General features: G+C 35.1%; 1 long non-coding RNA gene across 1 annotated transcript in view; it reads left to right on the top strand.

Annotated features, from left to right (window-relative positions):
- LOC110257064 overlaps window positions 1–24,414 on the top strand; it is a 245,680-nt gene that overhangs the window by 69,684 nt on the left and 151,582 nt on the right. The window contains exon 3 of the long non-coding RNA XR_002339238.1: window positions 11,187–11,283. This is a non-coding gene — a long non-coding RNA (uncharacterized LOC110257064). The remainder of the gene's footprint in view (window positions 1–11,186; window positions 11,284–24,414) is intronic.

The raw sequence follows: 24,414 nt of genomic DNA, 5'->3' as shown, positions 1-24,414 counted from the left end.
GAGTCCAAATGTAGACCCACCCACATCTTAAATATGTTACGTGATATAATACTGTTGCCTAGTCAGTAGACCTTATTCAAATTGTGGCAAATACTGTCCTTTAAAGAAAGACATTGATTACACATTACTCAGGTATCATATCTCTTTAATGCTGTTTAGTTTTCAACAATGGTTACAAAGTTTTTCACTTGTTTTGAAATTACAAAAATATTTATTTTAGTGTTCAACTTTATTACTTAAGATGCAAAAACTTGCATATACTTAATGTATATGTATATTAATGTGTATATTTTGAGTTTTGACCTATACATACACAAGATAATAAACACATCCATCACCTCCAAAAGATTTCTTGGGTCTCCTTGCCTTTTTTTTAATGTCAAGAACATTAATAGTGAGATTTACCCTCTTAAACAAGTTTTAAAGTGCTCAACACTATGCTGCTCACTGTAGGCTCTATGTTGTGCAAAAGATCTCTAGAATTTATCCATCTTGTATAACTGTAACTTACCTTTGGTGCCATAATGCTTTCATTGGTAAAATTTAGTTAATAAATCCATCGTACCCAAGCCATTTAAGGAAACTATGTAAGCTCCCTTTTCTTTTATCTTCATCCAAATTGGTTGATTTTATACCTTTAACATCTTTATTGTCCATCCTCTCTCTGTTCCCTCTGTAGTTAAGCCCTTGTCTTATATTCTGTGGAATACTGCGGAATTTAAGACATATGCCAGTGAAGTAATCTTTTTAAAAGACATTACTTATAGGATATTATCTAAACTCTTCTGCTTGCACATGATGACCTGGCCCCTGAATATCTCTACAATAACATATTTTGTCCCTGCCAAGCTCATCTTATGATCTAACTGATTACAGATCTCCAATCAAGCTAGCCTGTGTCACAGTTCTAAGGCCTTTGCTTAGAATGTTGTTTACCTCGTTTAACTTTTCTTGTATAACTTTATGGGTTAAGAATCACATATACTCTTTAATTGCTGAAAGTAGGCTTGCTCTTGAAGGGAATGTATAATCCAGAATGAGGAGTTGATTAAATGATCTCAAACAGAAAATCATAAGGTGTAAGTCAATAAACAAAAAAATCCAGAATAAAAACATTTATGTAATTAAATCTTTAGCACAATTGCTGCCAAATGCCATAGAAATGAACATCATTCAGAGAGTCTGTTAATATTGAGGCATCTAAATCCTATTCCTGAAGATTCTAAATTTTTTGGCCAGGGGGCCAAAGGACTAGCAACTTTTTTAAACAAATTCAAAATGGGTATTAAAGACCTAGGCCTTTATTGTTTAGGGTAGGCAATGAGTAATGACTAATTTTTAAAGCCAAAACTGATGTAATCACTATTCAAAATAAATTCTTTCTTAGCAGCAAAATCTAACTGAACCATAAGAAAGTTGGAGTGGCTATTCTAGTATCAGACAAAATAGACTTTAAAATAAAAAATGTTACTAGAAATAAAGAAAATTTTGTAATGATTAAATGATCAGTATGTCTGGAAGATGAAGCAATTATTTATGTACACATATATGTACCAAATAACAGAAAACTAATATATAAGCAAAAACAAAAAAAGAAAAATAATTATAATCACTCAAAATTTTAAATATTCATGCATCAAAGAACATTATCATGAAAGTGAGAAGACAATCAATGTGGTGGGGAAAAATGTTTGCAAATCATATATCTCATAAGATGCTTTTATCTAGAATGTATCAAGAACTCTTACAGCTCATAATTAAAAGACGACCCAATTTAAGAGGATCTGGATAGACATTTCTTCAAAGAAGACATGAAAATGGAAATATACACATGGAAAAGTACTTCATATCATTAATCATCAGGAAAATACAAATCAAAATCCCAATGAGATAGCACTTCACACAAACTAGAATTGTTGTAATCAAAATGTCAGCTAATAACAAGTGTTGACAAGGATGTGGAGAAAAAAGAACCTACCCTCATACACTGCCGGGGGCATAAAATGGTGCAGTCATTCTGGGAAATAGTCTAGCAGTTTCTGAAAAGTTAAATTTAGAGATAACATTTGATCCAATAATTCTACTATTATGTGTATACCAGAGAGAAATGAAAACACATGTCCATGCAAAAATTTGTACATAAATGTTTATGGCAGAATTACTTACAATATCTTAAGGGCAAAAACAACCCAAGTATCCATCATCCAGTGAATAGGAAATATAATGTGGTGTTTGCATACAATGGAATATTATTTGTCATAAAAAGTAATGAAGTACCAATACATGTTACAGTATGGATGAAAACATTATGCTAAGTGAAAGAAACCACATCAAAGACCACATAGTAGGAGTCCCTTCGTGGCTCAGCAGTTAACGATCCCGACTAGGATCTAAGAGGATGCGGCTTCCATCCCTGGCCTTGTTCAGTGCATTAAAGATCCAGCATTGTGGTGAGCTGTGGTGTAGGTCACAGATGCAGCTCGGATCCTGCCTTGCCGTGGTTGTGGTGTAAACCTGCAGCTCCAGTTCCTATTTGACCCATAGCCTGGGACCTTCCACATGCTGTGGGTGTGGCACTAAAAAAAAAAAAAGAAAAAAAAAAAAAGACCATATAGTATATGATTCATTTTACATGACATGTCCAGAATAGGCAAATATATAAAGACAGAAAATAGATTAGTGGTTGTTTTGGGCTTAGGCAGGTGTGGATGGGAAGGTTGGGAGGTGATAGCTAAAAACAGGATTTCTTTTTGAGAGGATGAAAATGTTTTACAACTGATTGTGGTTATAGTTGCACATCTGTGTGATTGATACTGAAAACCTTTAAATCATATACCTTAAATGGGTGAATTGTATGATATGTGAATTATATCTCACTGAAACTGTTACAGAAAAGCTCAACTAACTAAACATTGGCCACATGCATTCAGACTCTTAATAAATGTTTGTTGTGTAACATTTTAATCCATGATTATTAACTCTAAAATTTGTGTTTCATGTTAGATTTGTGTTAGAGTGTACACTCTAAACTTAAAGAATAAGATTTCCTAAAGCAAGTTTTTTTAGAATCATGAGAACAGAATTGTGTTAAGCAGAACAGGCTGTGGATTGGAGTTTTTGCTCAAACTAAACCCATATTGACTCCTAGTGTATAAGCTAAGACTTCTTAATATCACAGGGTGAGAGTAAGCTGAATCACAAACTAAACAAATCAAATCTGGAAACATTATAGGCTTCTTCTTCTTAAAACTAAAACATAAGAGACTATTCCTGAATTTTGGGGACAGAAATCTTAGAATATGGCTATCGATATTGTTACATAAAATGTCTTAAAGCATGCATGCTAGTGTGTCAGACCTACCCACTACCAAACCATCCCAACTCCAGAACACTTTCCTGAATAGTTTCCCCATTTTTTTTTTTTTCTTTTTAGGGCTGCACCCACTGCATATGGAAGTTCCCAGGCTAGGGGTTGAATTGGAGCTGCAGCTGCTGGCCTACACCACAGCCACAGCAATGCCACATCCAAGCCGTGTCCCCAACCCACACTGCACCTCAAGGCAATGCTGGATCCTTAACCCACTGAGCAGGGCCAGGGATTGAACCTGCAACCTCATTGATACTAGTTGGGTTACCACTGAGCAATAATGGGAACTCCTAATTTCCCCATTTTTTGGTTTATATTTTCTTTTTATTTACCTTCTACAATCCATAGATAAATCTTTAGATTTAGCACTAAGAATTATTAGTTTGAAAATTGTATTAAAGGCTATATTTCTTCAACCCATAAACATGTGGAATACTTTCATGTTGATAGACAGCTTCTCTTGGTGCATTGTTGCCTGAGTCTGATAGGTTTATCATCCAGGACATAACATAGTGCCTGACTTATTACTTAAAGCCCTGGAGGACATGAGATTCTTTAAATTAGTGTAATATCTAGAGAAGAGGTGGATATGGCTGGACAGACACACGAATTTGGCTTGGAAAGCCTTTGGGAGGAGAGGAAGGGTGGGGAAGGGAAGGAAATAGAGAGGGAGTCGGGTGTGGTGGAATCAGGCATAGCAGGTGGCTGCTGTGGTGATAGTTTCTTTTTCTTTGCTTTGCTACAGAGCAGTAGTTCTCATGGCGACCTCCTTCCAACACTCCCTTTTCACAACACTTCCCTTCTCCGAGGCCACACTTGAGATTTCTGGGCGGGGTGAACCTGTAGAGGTGAGAACCCCCAGGAATGTTCCTAAGGGCTAGGGTCCCCAAGTGCTTGAACAGAAGGGCTTGCTACACAACCGGGATCTGGGGCTTTTAAGCACTTTAGTCTGAATCAGATACCCTGGGAACAATGCAAGAGCTGTAGCTTCTAGTTAGAGAGAAGTACTGGGGCTTAAGAGGTGGTCTTTTCTCCATATCTGGAGGTGGGAGGAAGTAAGATGGATAGGGAGTCTGGGGTGATAAATGCAAACTATTATATTTAGATTGGATAAACAATGAGGTCCTACTGTGCAGCACAGGCAGCTATATCCAATCTCTGGGGGTAGAATATGATAGAAGATAGTATGTGAAAAAGAATGTATATATATGTATGACTGGGTCACTATGCTATACAGCAGAAATTGATACAACACTGTAAATCAATTATACTTTAAAAAAAAAGAAAAGAGAGAGAGACAGTCTGGACGCAGATCTTTGTTCAAGTCACTTCTCTACAACTTACTAGCTGTATGATCCTGGGCATTTACTTCACTCTACTGAAACAAATTTGCCTTAACTATAAAAAAGATAGTAGGAGTTCTCGTTGTGGCTCAGTGGGTTAAGGATCTGGCATTGCTGTGAGCTGTGGTATAGGTCACAGATGCGGCTTGGATATGGCATTGCTGTGGCTGTGGTGTAGGCCAGAGGCTACAGCTCTGATTGGATCCCTAGCCTGGGAACCTCCATGTGCTGTGGGTGTGGCCCTAAAAAGACCAAAAAAAAAAAAAAAAAGAAAAGGAATAGTAGTAATAGCTGCCTTATATGGTTATTGTGAGAATAATTCTCACAATTAATAATAATATATTGAATCATGAGAATTGTGTCTGATACATGGTTATCAGTAAATAAATGATAGCTATTTTATTATGTGTGAAGACATCACACATCTAGGGCATGGTGGCCCTAAACCTTATTTTCCACTCAGCCACCCAACAAATGTTAAGGACATTTTGGTTATCTTAACATTCTGAGTATGCAACCATCTGGAATATAACTGGAAATATTTTGAAAGACGATAAAAGTTAATTGTAATATTTTTCCCAAATGAAATGACAGCTGTGAATGGATAAGAAACCCTTTCCCATCACTTTTTGGATAGTTCCAAGGTATTTAACATTTTCAGAAGAACAAATTCTGGAGGTCACCTTAGATAGCTTCTTACTTACTAAGTCCATACTATTTGGTTAGGTATTAATTCTCAGCATTTTATTTTTCAGAGAAGGAAGGAAAAATTTTAAACTTTTCTCTCATATGCCCATAGGGTTTGGGATTTCTTAGTTGATTAAGAGTGAACTTAAAAGAGTAAATGATCTTATTGACATAGAATCTCATTTTGTACCAAAATAAGGGACACTGATAGTAATAGTCACTAATTAGCAGGTGATCATAAATAATTCTACTCTTCTCATTGAGGACCTTATTTTCTGGGATTCATTATTTGAATTTGTATTTTGTACCTCAGCAAGTGTTACTGGTTTTAATTTAAAAAATACCTATTTTTTAAAGTGAATTAAAGAACAAAAGAAGAAAATATAGGACAGGTAGAATGTTGATATGTCATAACAGAACCTAGCTCTCTATTTGTGTCATAGTTCTCAGCATATTATGTCCTTAATAAATGCTCTATGAGTGATGAGTGTAATTCTCCTTTTTTTCCTAGTGCATCCCTGCCTTGTTCCCCAGTTCTAAGAAATGTGCTTTCCCTGAATCTGCCATTTTGTGTGCACATTTACCTCTTGGATTCACATCTGCCTTTGAGTCTTTATTTCTTTCTTCTTATTTTAACCATTTTTGAGCACTTTGAGTCTAGGTTTGCTCTGTATTTTTTTTCCTTTGCTCTTTACCCTTTTCTTTCCCCACCTATTGAAAGCTCCAATTTCCAATTTCAGGTACCTTTCCTGCTATGTATTTTTTGTACCATCCAGGACACAGCACAATGCCTGACATTTCAGTACTAAATACAGGTTGAAAATTAATCATAGAATTAATTTAGTGGCTCTATGCAGTTGCAATCTAGTAAAACTGTATGAGTTGCTCTCATAGGTTGGTCAATTCTCAGTCCTCATCTTTCTCCATCTTCTTATCACTCATCAGTCCTTTTTTGTTGCAGTTGACCCTTGAACAATGCAGTGGTTTGGGGCACCAACCCCTACACAGTGGAAAATCAATATGTAATTTTTGACTCCCCCAAAACTTAACCGGTAATAGCCTACTGTTGATCGCAAGTCTTAACAGATCACAGTTGATTAACACGTATTTTGCATAAGTATTATATATTGTATTCTAAAAATAAGGTAAGCTAGAGAAAAGAAAATATTATTAAGAAAATCATAATAAGAGAAAATACAGTTATAGAACTGTACTTATCAAAATCATAAAATTACATCATGTTTACAAGATGTTGTCTCTGTCAATACCACACTGATGATGTCTTATGTGCTAAAAAAACACTGTAGATGGTATACATATTTCTAACATAGAAATCAAAAGCAAAAAGATAATGTGAAAAAGAAATGCATATTTATTTATAACAGTATATATTTTGATAATGAATAAGCCTCAATATGATTGCTTTATGGTAGCCTAGCATTATCACCACTGTTGCTTCCTGGTAGCCTGGTCTATATACTAATAAATGAATCATTCTAAAATTTTATGGCATACAGTATTGGAGTCATTTTTACAGTACAGTATTGGAAAATTTGTTACCTCAAAAAAAACCTGTGACAATAGGCTGATACTTAGTTTTCGTAATTTTTAGAAAGCAGTGTACTATATAATAATGTAATTCTTTGAAAGAAAAGTTATAAAACAATAAATAAACTAATACATTATTAATTTTATCTTAAATATTATTCATATTATAACTATGTAAAGTTAGACTAGTGTCCACATACATTTCATTCATTCGAAACATGCCAAAATTTTTCTCATTTTTTCAATATTTCTAGGCTATGTGGTTCAACTGAGAGTTTTTCAAATAGCTGCAGATCTTCAAACAATTTTCCAATGTATTTATTGAAAAAATCTGCATATAAATGGACTCATGCAGTTCAAACATGTGTTGTTCAAGGGTCAACAGAATTTCTTTCTTAAAACCCCTTTTTTTACTTTTTTTCCAGGAAACCATACTCTCCTGGTTTTCCTCCTTTCATACTTGCTTCTCCTTCTCAGCCTCTTTTGTTAGTTTTCTTCTTTTTAAACTGTTGTAGGTGTGTCCTAGAGCAGAGTGTTACCCTCAATTTGTACTCACTTTCTTCAGGATATTATCAATTCAATACTTTATGTTGTTAAGGCCAAAAATCTTGAAGTCATTCTTGAGTCCTCTCACATTATATAACTAATCCATGAGCTAAATTTGTTGACTCTATCTAAAATATATCTGGAATTCATTGGCTTCTCTCCACCATACCTCTATATTCCTGATACAAGAGACAGTTATACTATACCTAGATTATTTCCTTATCCTCATAATTTATGTTTCCTTCTACTTGTCTCCCTATAGTTTCTTCTCAGACAAGTTGATAAAAAATCAGTAATATCATGTCATTGTTCTGTCAATTCACATATTTAATATCTATTTAAACTGTTCTCCAGTTCTCTTATCATATATATTTTTATTGAGGTATAATCATTATGCAATAAACTAAATATTTGAAGGGTTCAGTTTGATTAGTTTTGACATATGTGTACATACATGAAAAAATCCTGCTCCCTTGTAGTCCATACCTCCTGCTCTTCACCTACCCCCATGTCTTAGGCAACCACTGATAGGCATTTTGTTACTATAAGTTGTTTGAATTTTCCAGAATTTTAAATATGAAATAATACAGCATGCATTTTCTACTGTCTTAATTCCTTTATGCAGCATAATTATTTTGAGATTTATCCATGTTTTCTGTGTATCAATTGTCCATTCCTTTTTGTTGCTGAGTACTATTCCACCATATCAATACACCATTATTTATTTTTCTATTCATCTGTTGATAAACATTTGAGTTATTTCCAATTTTTGGTACCAACAGATAAGGCTGCTGTGAACATTCATGTACAAGTCTTTTCATGGAAACAGGCTTTCACTTTTTTGAAGGTGATGTGGGTAAACACCCAGGGGTGGAATGACCAAATCATATGGTAGGTGGATGTTTCACTTTTTATGTAACTGCCAAACTGTTTTCCAAAGTGTTTGTATCACTTTATGTACCCAACAGTAGCATAATGAGTGTTCCAGTTTCTTCACATTTTAATACTTAGTGTGGCTGGTCATTTAGTCATTCTGGTATGTCTATGGTGGCATATCAATATGCTTTTAATTTGCATTTTTAAAAAATTTTATTTATTTTAATGATTTTTATGTTTTCCATTATAGCTTATTGACAGCATTCTGTCAATTTTCTACTGTACAGCAACATCACTGATTATTAGAGAAATGCAAACCAAAACTACAATGAGGTACCACCTCACACCAGTCAGAATGACCATCATTAATAAGTCCACAAATAACAAGTGCTGAAGAGGTGTGGAGAAAAGGGAAACTTCCTGCACTGTTGGTAGGAATGTACCAACCACTATGGAAAACAGTATGGAGGTACCTTAGAAAACTACCATATGACCCAGCAATCCCACTCTTGGGTGTATATCTGGACAAAACTTTCCTTGAAAAAGACACATGAACCTGCATGTTCATTGCAGCTCTATTCACAATAGCCAAGACATGGAAAAATCTAAATGTCCATCGACAGATGATTGATTGGATTAAGATGTGGTATATATATGTATATATATATATACATATATATACACAATAGAATACTACTCAGCCATAAAAGAGACCAAACTAATGCCATTTGCAGCAACATGGATGGAGCCAATTTGCATATTTTTACATGCCCTATATCTTTTTTTTGGCTGTGCCCAAGGAATGTGAAAATTCCGAGGTCAGGGGTTGAACCTGCGCCACAGTGGTGATCTGAGCCACTGCAGTGACAACACTAGATCCTTAATTCACTGTGCCACAATAAATTCCATCCCTACATCTTTGGTGAAGTACCTTTAAATCTTTTGCCTGTTTTCTTTTCTTTTCTTTTTTATTTTTCTTTCTGACTGCACCTGCAGGCTGTGGAAGTTCCCAGGCCAGGGACTGAACCTATACCACAATAGCAACCTGAGCCACAGTAGGGACAACACCAGATCTTTAACCCGCTGAGAGAAAATCCCTTTTGCCCATTTTCTTATTGGATTATTATCTTATTGTTGAGTTTTGAGAACTTTTAAAAAACATATTTTAGATGTAAGTATTTTTTTATCAGATATATCATTTACAAATATTTTCTCCTGATTTGTGTCTGGTATTTTCATTATTTCCATAGTATCTTTTGAAAAACAAAGTATTAAATTCCGATGGAATCCAACTTATCAATTTCTTTTTTAAGGATTCTGTTTTTGGTATTGTAGTTAAGAATCTTTGCCTAAGTAAAAATCACAAAATTTCTTTCTTATATTTTCTTTCAGAAATCTTATAGTTTGAAGGCTTACATTTAGGTCCATGGTGCTTTTTCAGCTAACTTATATAAATGGCATGAGCTATGAATATTGGTGAAAGTTCAATTTTTCCAGCTCTATTTATTGAGAATACTGTTATTCCACTAAATTGCTTTCTCCTCTTTGGCAAAAATCAGTTGCCTATATATGTGTGGGTCTATCTCTGGTTTTCCTATTCTGTTGTACTGATCTACTTTTCTATCTTTTTTTTTTTTTTAATCTTTTCTCTAGGGCTGCACATGCAGCATATGGCGGTTCCGGGGCTATGGGTTAAATCGGAGCTACAGCTGCTGGCCTATGCCGCAGCCACAGCAACGCGGGATCCGAGCCCAGTCTGCAGCCTACACCACAGCTCACAGCAACGCCAGATCCTTAACCCACTAAGCGAGGCCAGGGATTGAACCCACAACCTCATGGTTCCTAGTCACATTTGTTAACCACTGAGCCACGATGGGACCTATTTTTCTCTCTTGATGCTATATCTACACTGCCTTGTTTATGCATCTTATTCTTATTCTTTTTTTTTTTTTTTTTTGCTTTTTAGGGTCATACCAGCAGCTGCAGCAGAATTCGGAAGTTTCTGGGCTAAGAGTGGAATCAGAGCTATAGCTGCTGGCCTGCACCACAGCTCATGGGAATGCTGGATTCTTAACCCATTGAGCAAGGCCATAGATCAAATCTGCATCCTCATGGATATTAGCTGGATTCATTACTGCTGAGCCACAATGGGAACTCCCTATTCATCATAGTCTAATGGAACGTTTTATATGATTTCCCCATTTATTTATTGTCTGTTTCCCTCCACCCCTAGAATGCAAGCTCCACAAGGGATGAAATTTTTGTCACCTTTTTCTCTGCTATTTCCCAGAACACTGTCTATTACAGTGTAGTCACTTGATACATGTTGTTAAATAAACAAATGAATGAACAGAAATAGAGAACTCAAGTGAGGAGATAGTTGCCTTCTGTCAAACTGAAGTAACAACAGGAGTTCCCGGTGTGGCTCAGCAGAAACAAATCTGACTACCATCCATGAGGACCCAGGTTCGACCTCTGGCCTCACTCAGTGGGTTAAGGATCCAGTGTTGCCGAGAGCTGTGACAGCATGGCTCCGATCTGGCATTGCTGTGGCTATGGCACAGGACAGAGACTATAGTTCCGATTCAAACCCTAGCCTGGGAACCTCCATATGCCACGAGTGCAGGCCCTAAAACAAAAAGACAAAAAAAACAAAACAAAACAAAACAAAACAAAAAAAAAAATTGAAGTAAAAACAGAGCCTCCAGGGAGAGCTGGCTTTTGAAAATATGAGACTGTAGAAAGGTCAGATAAGAATAGGGATTTGGGAGATATCTATATAAAGGAGAAAATTATTGGGATCTTTTCATTTTTTTCAGGTGACTTAAAGACAACAGTGAGGATATCCATATTCTGGAGGTTGGATCTCTGGGAAAGCTGGTCACTGGCTTCTGCCTGGCATGAAGGGTACAGAAGGTAGGATTTCCTTCTTTAAGGTGTTTGGTATATGAAACTGCGTGTTTCTGGCCTGTGCTACCTTGTCCCAGTTTAAAGCCCACTGTACTAGCTTGACATCTGGCTGAGGCATGATCCCTTTCTTTTCATTTCATTCAGCCTTGATCTCCCAATTGGCCTTTGACTGCTGACTTTCGTACTCTTTTTGGTTCCAGACTGTCTGCTTGGCCTGACCTTGTGCTTAATGCTTGACCTCTCCATGACTCCTAGGAACCATACCCTGAACCTAGATTGACTGCTGTCCACAGCTCAGTCAGAAAATGGAAGCCTTTAGAATAAATGAATTATCAAAGAGAGGAGAAATACATAAGTACAGGTCTCTGGGTCAAACCTTGTGAAATGCTCAAAGTAAAGGAAAGGAAGTAGAGAATAAAAAGGGAATAAAAGACACAGAAAAGGTGGAAGAGCATAAAGGGGAATAAATATATTCATGAAGAAATTAGTCAAATGAATGAAATTCTACAGAAATATCATACAGAATAAAGTGTGCATCAAGTTCATTGGATTGTGCAAACAGGAAGCCATTGATGATCTTTAAATACATCCTAGAATTTAGTTGCTAGATAATTTTGGTACTGATTTAAATGTACTTCACCATTTAGAAATGAACATATGTTTCCATATGTGTAAATACAGACTTTTCTAAGAGATGATTTGGCTTAATTCTTACTGAAGGTAAGAAGAAGAAATGTGTGCGTATGGGTGTAGGTGACTAGTAGGGAGGAGAAGCACTTAAGATTTTAAACTTTTTTCTTGGTTCTCTTTCCCCCCTTCTTTCTCCCTCTTACAAATCCAAATATGTAGAAGTAAGAAACCATGGTCTCATTTGAGGGCTGTGCTTTGGGTTAGGCAAGGCAAGTATATGCTTGCTGTGCAGAAAAAAAAAAGACCCATTTTTTTTTTTTTTTGTTCACCCATCTCAAACTCTGATTTACTGTTCTTAAAACCTAGCAACATTTAGAGATCTGTGTTCAGCTTCATTCAGTGACCTCAGCCTGTTCAGATGGTTTGTATGACAGGATGGTCTCATCCAGCTTTTTCAGAAGTTTAAATCTGGGCTTAAGAAGCTAAAACTGGAAGTGAGATGTGATTAAGCGTATCAGAAGGACAAAGGCAGTCTTGTGTTTACACAGCAGCCAGTAAAGAAGCTCATTTTAGAAATATATATATATATATATATATATATATATGTAGACGCATATATACAATGCATGTATATTACATATAATATAGCTCTCGTTTTGATGAAAATATTATGGCTCGATAATATGACTTATTTAAAGCCAAAACTATTTGAAAAAAATCTGTCTTAGCTTTTGTAATTGACAGTGTTTTTAACAAGAATTTTAATGGCCCAGCTTATAGGTTGCTTTATACAAACAACCTGTACACAAACACACGCTCATACACACATTTAAGATACGAGGTGGGAGAAAAAGTACAAGTTTTGGGGGACCCTGCTTGATTGCATGCCACAGTTCAAGGTAAGCAGGTGGCCTAGTGAAATATAAAAGGGTTGCTAAACAAAGAATTTTATTTCCTGGTTGGTGCCTGCAGGAGAGGAATTACAAAAGGAAAACAGAAATCTGACAGCCAAAGAGAGTCCAGAGTTTTAAAATAAAGCATTTTTATTGATTTTAAAAGGTATGCAAATTAATTACAATTTACAAAAAACGTAAGCTTTTTGAAAATAATAGATTATTAAAAAATACCATAAAAAGACAGTTCATTATACTTTCTAAGAACTGATAGTTCAAGCTCAGTAGAAGGATATAACTCTATTTTATCATAGATGACAGATTTTGTTAGAAGCCAAATAAGTATACAGTTTGAAAGACAGAGGGGTATATTGCTTAGTTACCCATTCTTTTGCATAAGCCTTTAATGAATAGATCAAATAGAAAAAAATCCTTAGCGGATAACACCATGCCAAATTCTAAAACATTTTGTGCCACAATTCCAGCCTCAAATTATTTCTAAATAGGAAAGAGCATCTACCTCTAGCTAAATAAAATCTTTATTTTAGTAGACATACAAAACAAATACTGTGTGCTCATTGCCTTTCTGAAATTAATAGTTACTTGCAGCCACAAATGCCCACATTTGTTTTCTTATTTTCATAGATGATTTCACTAAGCAGAAGCCCTTGTTAATCCTACATTCACATAGATAGAAGGTCAAAGTTGGTCAGTGAGCCAAGAAATACCATATCAGGGTTTCTTTCCTCTTCAATTGAAAAAGGTATAAATTGTGGAATTAGTGTATTGATTGAAGGCTACAACTTCAAGCAATCAGTTTTTCTGGCTTGACAAGATTATTTTATCCTACTTTTCTTTTATTATTATGTGTAGTATTTGAGTCATCCTTCAGGCAGATGAAGTGACAGCTTGATTTAACTCAATAAAATCCACCAGTTAGGTAACCTACTGAGCCGAACAAAAGATGAAAACGACTGCAAGGGGCAGGTGCACTGTTAGTTTAAGCGGGCACAGAAGTCTGAAGAAGAAGAAAATATTAACGGAAATTATGCTCTAATCAATGCATTTCTATGGAAACTTGAGAGAAATTTGTAAAACCTTCTTGCTGGGCAATTGAGCAGATAATGCCTTTGCTTTAAAAACAAAACAAAATAAACAAATCTTTAAAACTAGTCTACGTGCCTGAAAAGCAATGCTTCCATAATGACCGTGCTTTTGTTTAATTGCTGCAAGTCAAATAATCTTTAATTTCTTGGTGTATTTGAGATGAAAATGCTGCATAATTGGATTTGTGGTGGTTTGGAAATTAAAACTATAATTTGTGTATCTTCATTGAACCTTTGCTTTCTCACATCATATCCAAAGGATATCTTTCATGCTTTCTTGAAATGAAAGTATTTGTACATTTGCAAATAATATCAATCTGAATTTTCCTGAAGAACCTAAATACATAAGCCATAGTGGATATTTTGTTTGCAGAACTAGAAGAGTCATAATTTTAGATGTTGACTTAATGGAACTAGTTAAGACTATTTAAAGCTCTTTAGACCTAAGGATGCTCATTGCTCTTTGATTATTTATAAAATTTTCATCACTGACAATGGGAATGGCTCCATAGCCGATTGAGAACAATTTATAGAAGCAGACATTTGCTTTTAAATGAATAGTTTCATTAATATTCACTATTTGGAACTTTGGAGACCACACTGTATTCCACATTATTTTAGTGTGTCGACTTGAAAAATACTGGGTTAGAAATCCTGTAGAAATGGTGAGGTTTGTGGTGTGTCCGTGGGGCAAAAGAGAGGAAATAGTTTGATTATTAGAAGGATTTAGGAATTGCTTTCATGACACTCTTAGTTTTCAAATGGTTGTGATATGGTTTTTGTAGAAAGAGTAATTTCTTATGCAACCCAGCTATGTGAGGGCCAATTTTAAAAATGCCTTTTAAAGTTTTCCTCAGTAAATAATACCAGTAATAAATAATTTTCAAAAATAATTCTTGTAAAGTTACCATAAAACTCTCAAAGGATGGCAGATAGATTTTTCCTTGCATACTAATTGTGACCAGTTTGTAGTGTTTTCCTGACATGATGAGAGGATGATTCTGAGGTTCTATCCAAGCTTAGCAGGAACAAATACAATGAGGTGTTAGTAACAATTGCCTTAAACGTAGGATGGGAAAGTTATAGCACATGACCACTTTACTTTTTTCAAAGTGGTGTAAGTCATAGCTAATTGTTATAGTAATTTGTATATAACTTTTATCTTTGCTATTCTCTGACTTCTCTTCCACACATGTTTGTCTCACAGAAATCTCCATAGTTAAGGGTAATTTGTGATGGGCAAGGGAAGTGGTATTGAGGCAGTGTGATTACTAGGGGAGCCAGGGTCTTCATTTACTCCAATGGCACAACAGTGGTGTTGGCAAGTTAAAACCTCGGGGGGGGCGGAACAGGTTGGTAGTACTACGGAGCAGGTGCCCTTTTACCGAAGGCACTGACGTTACAAAAATTCATTTTTTCCAAATACTTTTCATTTCCTTTATGGCCCAGGGAATTAAAAGTACCTTATGAAGCTGTGGTTAACATAAAGGAAATTAAAATCTCATGCCTAAGGATGTAAACTTTTTATACCCTTAAGTTTAGGAGAGATAAAAAAGGAAATATTTTGTTTAGAAGCCATACAGGATTTCTCTCAGAGTCAATATAGTGACTTTGTATGAGATATAATTTAAAAGGTACTATCAAATGTCCAAAACGTGATTCAGCTCTTATGAGCAGAAGCCATTGAAACTAATTAAGGTTAGTGTTATTTTATTTATTTATTTATTTATTTTGTCTTTTTGCTATTTCTTGGGCCGCTCCTGCGGCATATGGAGGTTCCCCCGGCTAGGGGTCCAATCGGAGCTGTAGCCACCGGCCTACGCCAGAGCCACAGCAACGTGGGATCTGCACCCTACACCACAGCTCACGGCAACGCCGGATCGTGAACCCACTGAGCAAGGGCAGGGACCGAACCCGCAACCTCATGGTTCCTAGTCGGATTCGTTAACCACTGCGCCACGACGGGAACTCCAGTGTTATTTTAATAAACTACATTTAGGGAATGAATGACATTTCAGGGAATTCATGTCTAAGGCTGACTTTTTGATCCACATCCCCCACATGTGGTCCATTTTGTGTTTGTGGGGATGAAGCAATTATAGTGTCTCAGTTTAATTTCAAAGTTTATACAGGTTTCTTCTTTTAGTTGATTTTTTAATTTTTTAAATTATAATTGATTTACAGTGTTCTGTCAATTTCTGCTGTACTTTTTAGTATTGAAGTATACTTCACATGTTCAGTTTGATGACTTTTGAGAATTATATACACTCATGTTACTATAACCCAAATAAGATATACAACATATCTATCACTTCTGAAAGCTCCCCCAATGTGCTTTTAATTAGTTCCAGGCTCCTCCCCTATGTCCTTAGGTAATCAATGTTTTGATTTTTAATAAACAACCATACCCCTCACCCAAAACCCATACTATATATATAGTATGGGTTTTATATATATATATATATATATAGTATGGGTTTTATATATATATATGTTGTACAATAATACATGACTCTCTCTCTCTCTCTGTATATATAGTTTGTATGTGTGTACCTGTTTTTGGACTTCTTATAAATGGAGTCATAGCACTCATATGTTCTGTTTTTTATTTGGTTCCTCTTACTCAAAATAATATTTTTGAGATTCATTCATATTGTTCCTTTTTATTTCTGAGTAGTATTTTATTATCTAAAACAGAACAATTTGTTTATTAATTCTGTTATAGGATATGCAGGCTGTTTCCACTTTCTGGTTACTATGAATAAGGCAATTAAATACATGCATTTTGTGGAGACATGTTTTAATTTATCTTGGTGAATACCTAAGAGTGAAATTTCTGGGTCATAGGTTAGATGTATGCTTTGTTTTTTAAAAAAAAATTTGAAACTTTACATATATAACTTAACTTTTATTTTTTGGTGTTCAGTTCTGTGAATTTCCATACATATATAGATTTATGTAATCACCATAACATTCAGGGTAAAGAATAGTTCCATTGCTCCAAAAACTTCTCTGTGATGTCTGTCGTCAAAAACTTCCCCCTCCCCTAACCTTGGGCAGTCACTGATGTTCTATATCTTCATGGTTTTGCCTTTTATAGAATGTCATACAAATAGAATTTATAACCTTTGAGACTGGCTTCTTTCACTCAGCATTACTGCTTTTGAGGTTTGTCCATGTAACTGTGTGCAACTCTATGCTGCTCCTTTTCATTACTCAATAGTATTTCATTACATAGCTATACCATCATTGTATGGCTGTATCACAGTTTGTTTTCACTCATCCATTGAAGGACATTGGAACTTTTTTTTAAAATTAATTTTTGGATAATACTATTAAAAATGTTATAAATAAATATTCAAGTACAGGTGTTTGTGTGAGCATAAGTTTTTATTTTTTTTAAATATTGGCATTTCCTATGAACTTGCTGAACTTACTTGGTAGTTACAAGAATTTAATTTTCATTCCAGGAGATTTCTACATAGACAGTCATATTATCAACCGATGGGAGTAGTTTTATTTCTTCTTTTCTTTTTTTAAATTTTATAATTATTTTTATTTTTTTCCATTATAGCTGGATGTTCTGTCAATTTTCTACTGTACATCAAGGTAATGCAGTTACACACACATATTATTTCTTCTTTTCTAAACAGTATTGCTTTTACTTTATTTTTTCTTACTGACTACACTGGCTAGAATTTCCAATAAAATGTTGGCAAGAATGGATGAGAATGATATTTTTGCCCTGTGGTTGATTTTAAGGTGAAAACAGTTACTCTTTAGCATTAAGAATAATGTGTGCTATGTGTGTTTTTGTTTTGTTTTATTTTTGTTTTTAAATTTCCTTTATCAGACTAAGGAAGTTTATTCTATTTCTCATTTGCCGAGAGTTTTTTTTTTTTAAACCATGAATGGGTATTAAATTTGGTCAGATTTTTCTCTGCACTGATTAATATAATCATCTAATTTATCTTTGTTAATCTGTTGATATGATGGATTCCAGAAATTGATTTTCAATATTGAACTAACCTTATATTCCTGAGATAAACCCCACTTGGTCATGATGAATTATTTTTTAAATTTATTGGTGGATTTGATATGTTAATATTTTTAGGTAACTTTGTTTTGAGTATTTCTAAAGGATATTGGCTAATAGTTAAGTTTCTTCTGTTATGGTCTGTATTGTGAGTAATGCTGGTATATATAATGAATGAGATATGATCTATCCTCTTTTATTTTCCTGGAGAAATTGTTTAGAATTGGTGTCATTTATTCTTTAAATTATTGCTGGAAATCAACAGTGAAAAATATCTGCTTGAAAGACAGTTCTTTCACGTTTCTTCTTTTAGCAAGGTTTTAACAGTTGATTTAGCCTTTTTGTCTAATAAGTCCAATATTGGTGTCATCTTAAGTTTACCATCTGTTGACTATCCTAAACATGAGAAGCTAAAATTTTTTTGGTACTTGCATGTCAGTTTATTTTGGATTGTATCTTAGTCATTTTAATACTAGTTTTATGAGTCTAGGTCTCATTTAATCCTATGGAGAATATCACTTGTTTTTTGTTTGTTTTGGCAAGATCAGGTCTATGCATGCTCAGCTTAGTGGTGAGCCCAGGAGTTCACACACAACTTCATAGAATCATTTTTTTAAATCCCTCCTCTCTGACTTCCCAACGTGTTTCTCTTTTCCTCAGCTGGAAATTTTGGGTTTTAGTTTCTTTGCTTTGACATGCCTCTCGTGTGACTGTACCTGTTTCTAGGGTTAAGCAGTAAGGGGAGAGAGAGGAAAAAATGGTAGAGGAGTGGAGAAACTGGAGGGAGAGAAAAAGCACAGTAGGATTTCCCACCATACTCTTAAAAGAATAATCCCTCTGATCAGTGAGAAAATTTCCCCCTTTAGAAATATCTTATTTCTTTGTTGATTCTGTTTTCTCAGTGAGACTTTCTCTTTCATCTTCCATATATACCAAGCATACCTGAAAGCACACAGTCTCATTATATTAGATCATTTTCTTAGTGAGGATAGAGATTGTTCAAGAAGTGCTTTGATAATTTTTGAACCAGCTGTTTATACATTGTTTTTTAAAATGAAGAGTATGTATTCTTTAAACCATTTATTTTAAAAATTATTTTAGTGGTATTTTACTTACAGTTAACAAAATTGAACAGAATTATTGTTTAAACACATTTGAAGTTTTGAACTAAATTTTAGGGAAGAATATAAAAACAGTAGAAGATATTGAATGTTATGTTTATTAGAAATAATTCTACCAAAATTTACAAAAAAATTAATTTATAAAGTATTTCATACAGGTGATTTGAGTAAATCATTAAATTAATTTTTATGGTCTGAAATGAGAATTGGTACATTTTAACAAAAGATTTTAAAATGCATATAAAAATTTGAGGGTGTTACCATTGTGGCTAAGTGTGTTAAGAACCTGACTAGTATTCATGAGGCTGCAGGTATGGTCTCTGGCCTTGCTCAGTGCGTTAAGGATCCAACATTGTGGAGAGCTGTGGTGTAGGTCACAGATGCATCTTGAATCTGGTGTGGCTGTGGTGTAGACTGGAAGCTGTTAATTCCGATGTGATCCCTAGTCTGGGAACTGCCATATGCTTCAGGTGTGGACCTAAGAAGAAAAATAAAATTGAGTGTTATTCTAAACTGAGATTGAAGACTTTGTTTTCTGATATCTAATAGAAAGAGGAAATGTAGATTATATGTTAATAGTTCTTCATCATCAATACTATATTTATAGTTTTGATTATTTAGGGACAACTTGAAAGCTTCAAATATTTCGCTTGTGTTTATTTTTAGACTTCTTCTTGAAAGGTAGTTTCAAGATTTGATAAATGCTAGTTTGATTTCAGAAGTTTTATTGATATATGCATTAAAAAACAGTGCATGCTTTTATTTTGTTTGGCTTAAAAAATCTTGATTGTTGAAAATACAATATGTTATTGTAATTTAATATGAAACAGTTATACTATACTGTAATCATTTTTTCATCCTGATGAGGCTATTGTGCTTTAAATTTCAATTACTTTCAAAATGGTACACTTACTCAATATTAATGAGGAGGTTTAATATTCTTGAGCTTTTCCATTAATTTCTTTAGACTATATCAAATAGTGCTCAGCCATTCCAAGATTATCAATTTCTCAGACATTTTGAGCAAAGTCATGATATCTGCCTAGCTAATGTGGACACATTATGGAAAGATCTTGCACTAGATTCACCTTCTATGAAGCATCTATGATGAACTAATGTCAACTCTGATTTCCTTTTTTTTTTTTTTCTTTTTAGGCCCCATCCGTGGCATGTGGAGGTTTCCAGGCTAGGGGTTGAATTGGAGCTGTAGCCACTGGCCTGCTTCACAGCAACACAGTATTTGAGCTGCATCTGTGACCTACACCACAGCTCACACAATGCTGGATCCTTAACCCACTGAGCAAGGCCAGGGATAGAACCCACATCCTCATGGATGCTAGTCAGATTCATTAACTACTGAGCCACAATGGGAAATCCAAACCCTGATGTCTTTTTGATGCATTGTATCATTTAATTCTCACAATAATTTTGGGAAGATATCACTTTTATTACATGCTACTGAAGATTATCTTATAGATTAGGCTGTCCTAGTCTATTTGGACTACTATAACAAAATTATAGACTGGGTGGCTGATAAACAACAGAACTTTATTTCTCACAGTTCTGGAGGTTTGGAAGTCTAAGAATGAGGTCTATCAGATTCAGTTTCTTAAAAGGGCTCACTTCCTAGTTTATAGATGGCTGTCTTCTCCCTGTATTCTCAGTGGGGGAAGGGAGAAGGGATTTCTTTGTGATCTCTTAAAAAGGCACCAATCCCACTCATGACAGATCTGCCCTCAAGACTTAATCATTATGCCAAAGTCCCCACTTCCAAGTACCATTGCCTTGGGCACTGGGTTTCAAAATATGCACTAACCATTACATAGAAGAACTAACCAGCTCCTGTCATGGCTCATCAGTATGAATCCGACTAGTATCCATTAGGATGTGGGTTCGATCTCTGGCCTCACTCAGTGGGTTAAGGATTCCACACTGTGGCGAGCTGTGGTATAGGTTGCAGATGCAGCTCAGATTCCACGTTGCTGTGGCTGTGGTGTAGGCCGTCAGCTGTAGCTCTGTTTCAGACCCTAGCCTGGGAACTTCCGTATGCCATGGGTATAGCTCTGGAAAAGCCAAAAAAAAAAAAAAAAAAAAAAAAGCACTAACCATTACATAAAAGTTCTTTCTTTCTACCTTATTTTTTTTAAAACCTTTGTTAACATTCTAAAGTAAATTTAATAATATTTTCATGGAATAATTTAGAAATAGATTGCTCTACAAATAATTATTTGAAGAAACCCAAATTATTGATTCATTTTAGGATAAGTAAATAAGCACAATAACTATTCCATAGAAGATCATAGGCATTAATATCACAGAAGCAGAAAAAAAAAAACAGTGAAATTAAGCAAAGTATTAAAGTGGAAGAAAATACATTGGTGTGGATGGTAAGAGAACATGGTAATAAAAGAAGAGTGATATGAATGTGTCCCTTCGGTTTTTAATATGTGAAATCAGTGACTGGCCCATGGGGGTCAACGTGGTAGGAAGCACGTGGTTCTAGCATGTGATGGAGGGTGTGGAGCACACATAGGGTGGATACCAGGGCACATGTGGAAGAGGTGGCCAGTGCCAAACTAAAAAATTTCCATGTTTATAGTCATGAACAAGGTAAGACACATGCAAAACACAAAAAAGAAAGAACCATGTAATTTCAAGAAAGGAGGAATTTCTGTTTTATTTTGTCATATTGCCTTCTGTTAATTTAACTCTAGCCAACATTGTTTGTAAAATAGTGTAAGGGAGGAAAAAAATGCAATGTTTGATCCAAAGAGTAGAAATTACATATGTGTCACATATCAAAGTGTGATATTCAGAGTAATTAGAATTTGGAAAATTTATGAAACAATAGTGAGGAAATGATTAAAGCCCTAGGAACTTGAAAACATTTCAACTTAAATAATTACAGGCCATAAAGCATATATCATTTTCTCATCTTACCCCCTCCAAATTATTTTTATTTATTTATTTTACTTAGTTCTTTTGAAATATTTAATTTATTTATCTTTTTAGGGCCATACCCACAGCATATGGAAGTTCCCAGGCTAGGAGTCAAATTGGAGCTGCAGCCTCTGGCCTATGCCACAGCCATAGCAACACCAGATCTGAGCTGCATCTGCGACCTACACCACAGTTCATGACAATGCTGGATTCTTAAGCCACTGAGCAAGGCCAGGGATAGAACCTGGATCCTCATGGATATTAGTTAGATCGTTTCTGCTAAGCTGCGATGGGAACTCCCCAATTTATAATAAATTACAAAAAATACAAATTCAATGAAAGATAAGGAAATTGTAAGACCTTATATTTTGGTTAGATCCATCTTTTCATAAATGTGAACTTTTTGCTAAAAAGATGTAAAAAAGTAAAGAGACCAAAAGGGTTGTACTTTTTTCTTTCATCTGGATTTGTTTATAATTAGGTAATCTGAGTAAGTTCCATGACAAAACGCTAATTGTTAAATTTTAATTATTTTCATTAATTCTTTTACCTATTTTTGATGTATTAATTGAGTGTCAGCCTTGTGACATGTACTATTTTGGTGTCTGAAAATAAAGTGGCAAATAATGAAGAAAAATCCTAACTCTACTGGGCTTACATTCAGGTGAAGAGAGATAGATAAAAAAATAAAATGTGTAATATATCAAATAATTATGGCAGGAAGAGAAAAGGAGAACTTTTGTGTGTGTGTGCCAGGGATTTGTTTGTTTCTTTTAATAGGCTGGTCAGGGCAAGGGTCATTGTTACAGAGATATTTGTATAGATGACAGAGATGGTAAGGATATGAACCATGCTGATATTGGAGAGAAGGTCTTTCAGGCAGAGGGACCAGCAAGGTCCCCACATGAGTATGGTTAGTATGTTTGAGGAAAAGTAAAGGGTCAGCATTGACAGGGCAAAGCCGAGTGAAAGGGATATAGCAGCAGATGAGATCACTAAGGTAGTGGAGGCCAGATCACTAAAGAATAATTTTATTCTTGGTGAGATAGAAAACTGTTAGAGAGTTGAAGAGAGGAGTCCTAAGATCTAAAGTTTAAAGATCATTCAAAGTGTTACATTGAGCATACACTGTGTATTTACATGTGTGTGGATTAGGAGTGGTAAGGATGAAAACAGCTAGACACATTAAACGGCTATTGTAGTTAATTTGTTGACAAAACATGGGACAAGGTTATTAATGGAGGGGGTGGTGAGAAGATAGGATCCTTAATATCTAAGTTGACTGTTGATTTCATAGAATTTATGATGGATTAGGAATGGATTTGAGAGAAAGAAAGGAGTTAAGCTTGTTTCCCAGGTTTGGGCTTGAGGAATTTGAAAAATGGGAATTCCATTAAGATAAGGAGGACTATAGGGAGATCAGGTCCTAAGCATAATATGTTTGAGATGCTTCTAAGTGGTGATGTCAACTAGATGGTTGGATATATAAGTCTGATCAAGAAAAAAACTCTAGGTTAAAGTTGTACATCTTGAAGATATCAACATGTAGTAACTGGATAAGATTATCTTGGGAGTGTGCGTAGCTAACAAGGAGAATATTTGGTAGTTAGGGATGAGGAGAAGAGGTAAAGGAGACTGATAAGATGGATCAGAAAGATAAAAGGGAAACCTAGAGTCTATGTTACTTCTAAAGCCAACTGAGGAAGTATTTTAAGAAGGAGAAGGTTAACAGCTTAACGGGAAGTTGGTGCCTCATTCACATCCTTTGGACCTTGCTATTCTGAGTGTTCCTGACAACTTTCAGTTATCAATATGCACACTTTCATACCTGGGGATTGTTTCCAAAACAAAGGAAAATGCACTGTGCCCAAGCATGACCCAGAAATGCTGGGAAATTAGTACAATCCTCCTACCCGGAAGCCCTTAATCAATGACTAGAGGCATCAGTGTATAAATATTCCAGTTCTAGATTTGTAGGTGGGAATACTGCTGAGTTGAATATTTATAATGTTTCTAAGAGTGTCTTAAATGGACTAAATTACAGTGGTAGCTATTTTAATAATACACCCTTCATTGGATGGCTTTCCTTTCCTGTATAACTTTCCACTTACCTATTAGTGTTTATTGCAATTTCTAAATAAATACTTTCATTTGAAACTTTGTATCAGGAAAAACCCAAACTAATGCTGCTGAAAGATTCAGGAAGTTGAGGGCAGTGTTTGGTTCCTTGGAGTTAGTGTTAGTGGCCTTGAGAAGAGTGGTTTCAATGGAAGGTTTAGAGTGAAAGTTTTATTAGATTGCCTTCAAGAAAGAAGAGAAGGAAATGAAGTAAGGATGTGAATTATACTCTACTCTTTTAGGGAATTTATGGTAAAGGGAAACAGAAAGGTAATTGGAAGTAATATAGAGTC

Source organism: Sus scrofa, chromosome 15 (assembly GCF_000003025.6).
Source record: "Sus scrofa isolate TJ Tabasco breed Duroc chromosome 15, Sscrofa11.1, whole genome shotgun sequence".
NCBI lineage: Eukaryota > Metazoa > Chordata > Mammalia > Artiodactyla > Suidae > Sus > Sus scrofa.
This window is presented reverse-complemented; position numbering and strand designations above follow the sequence as displayed.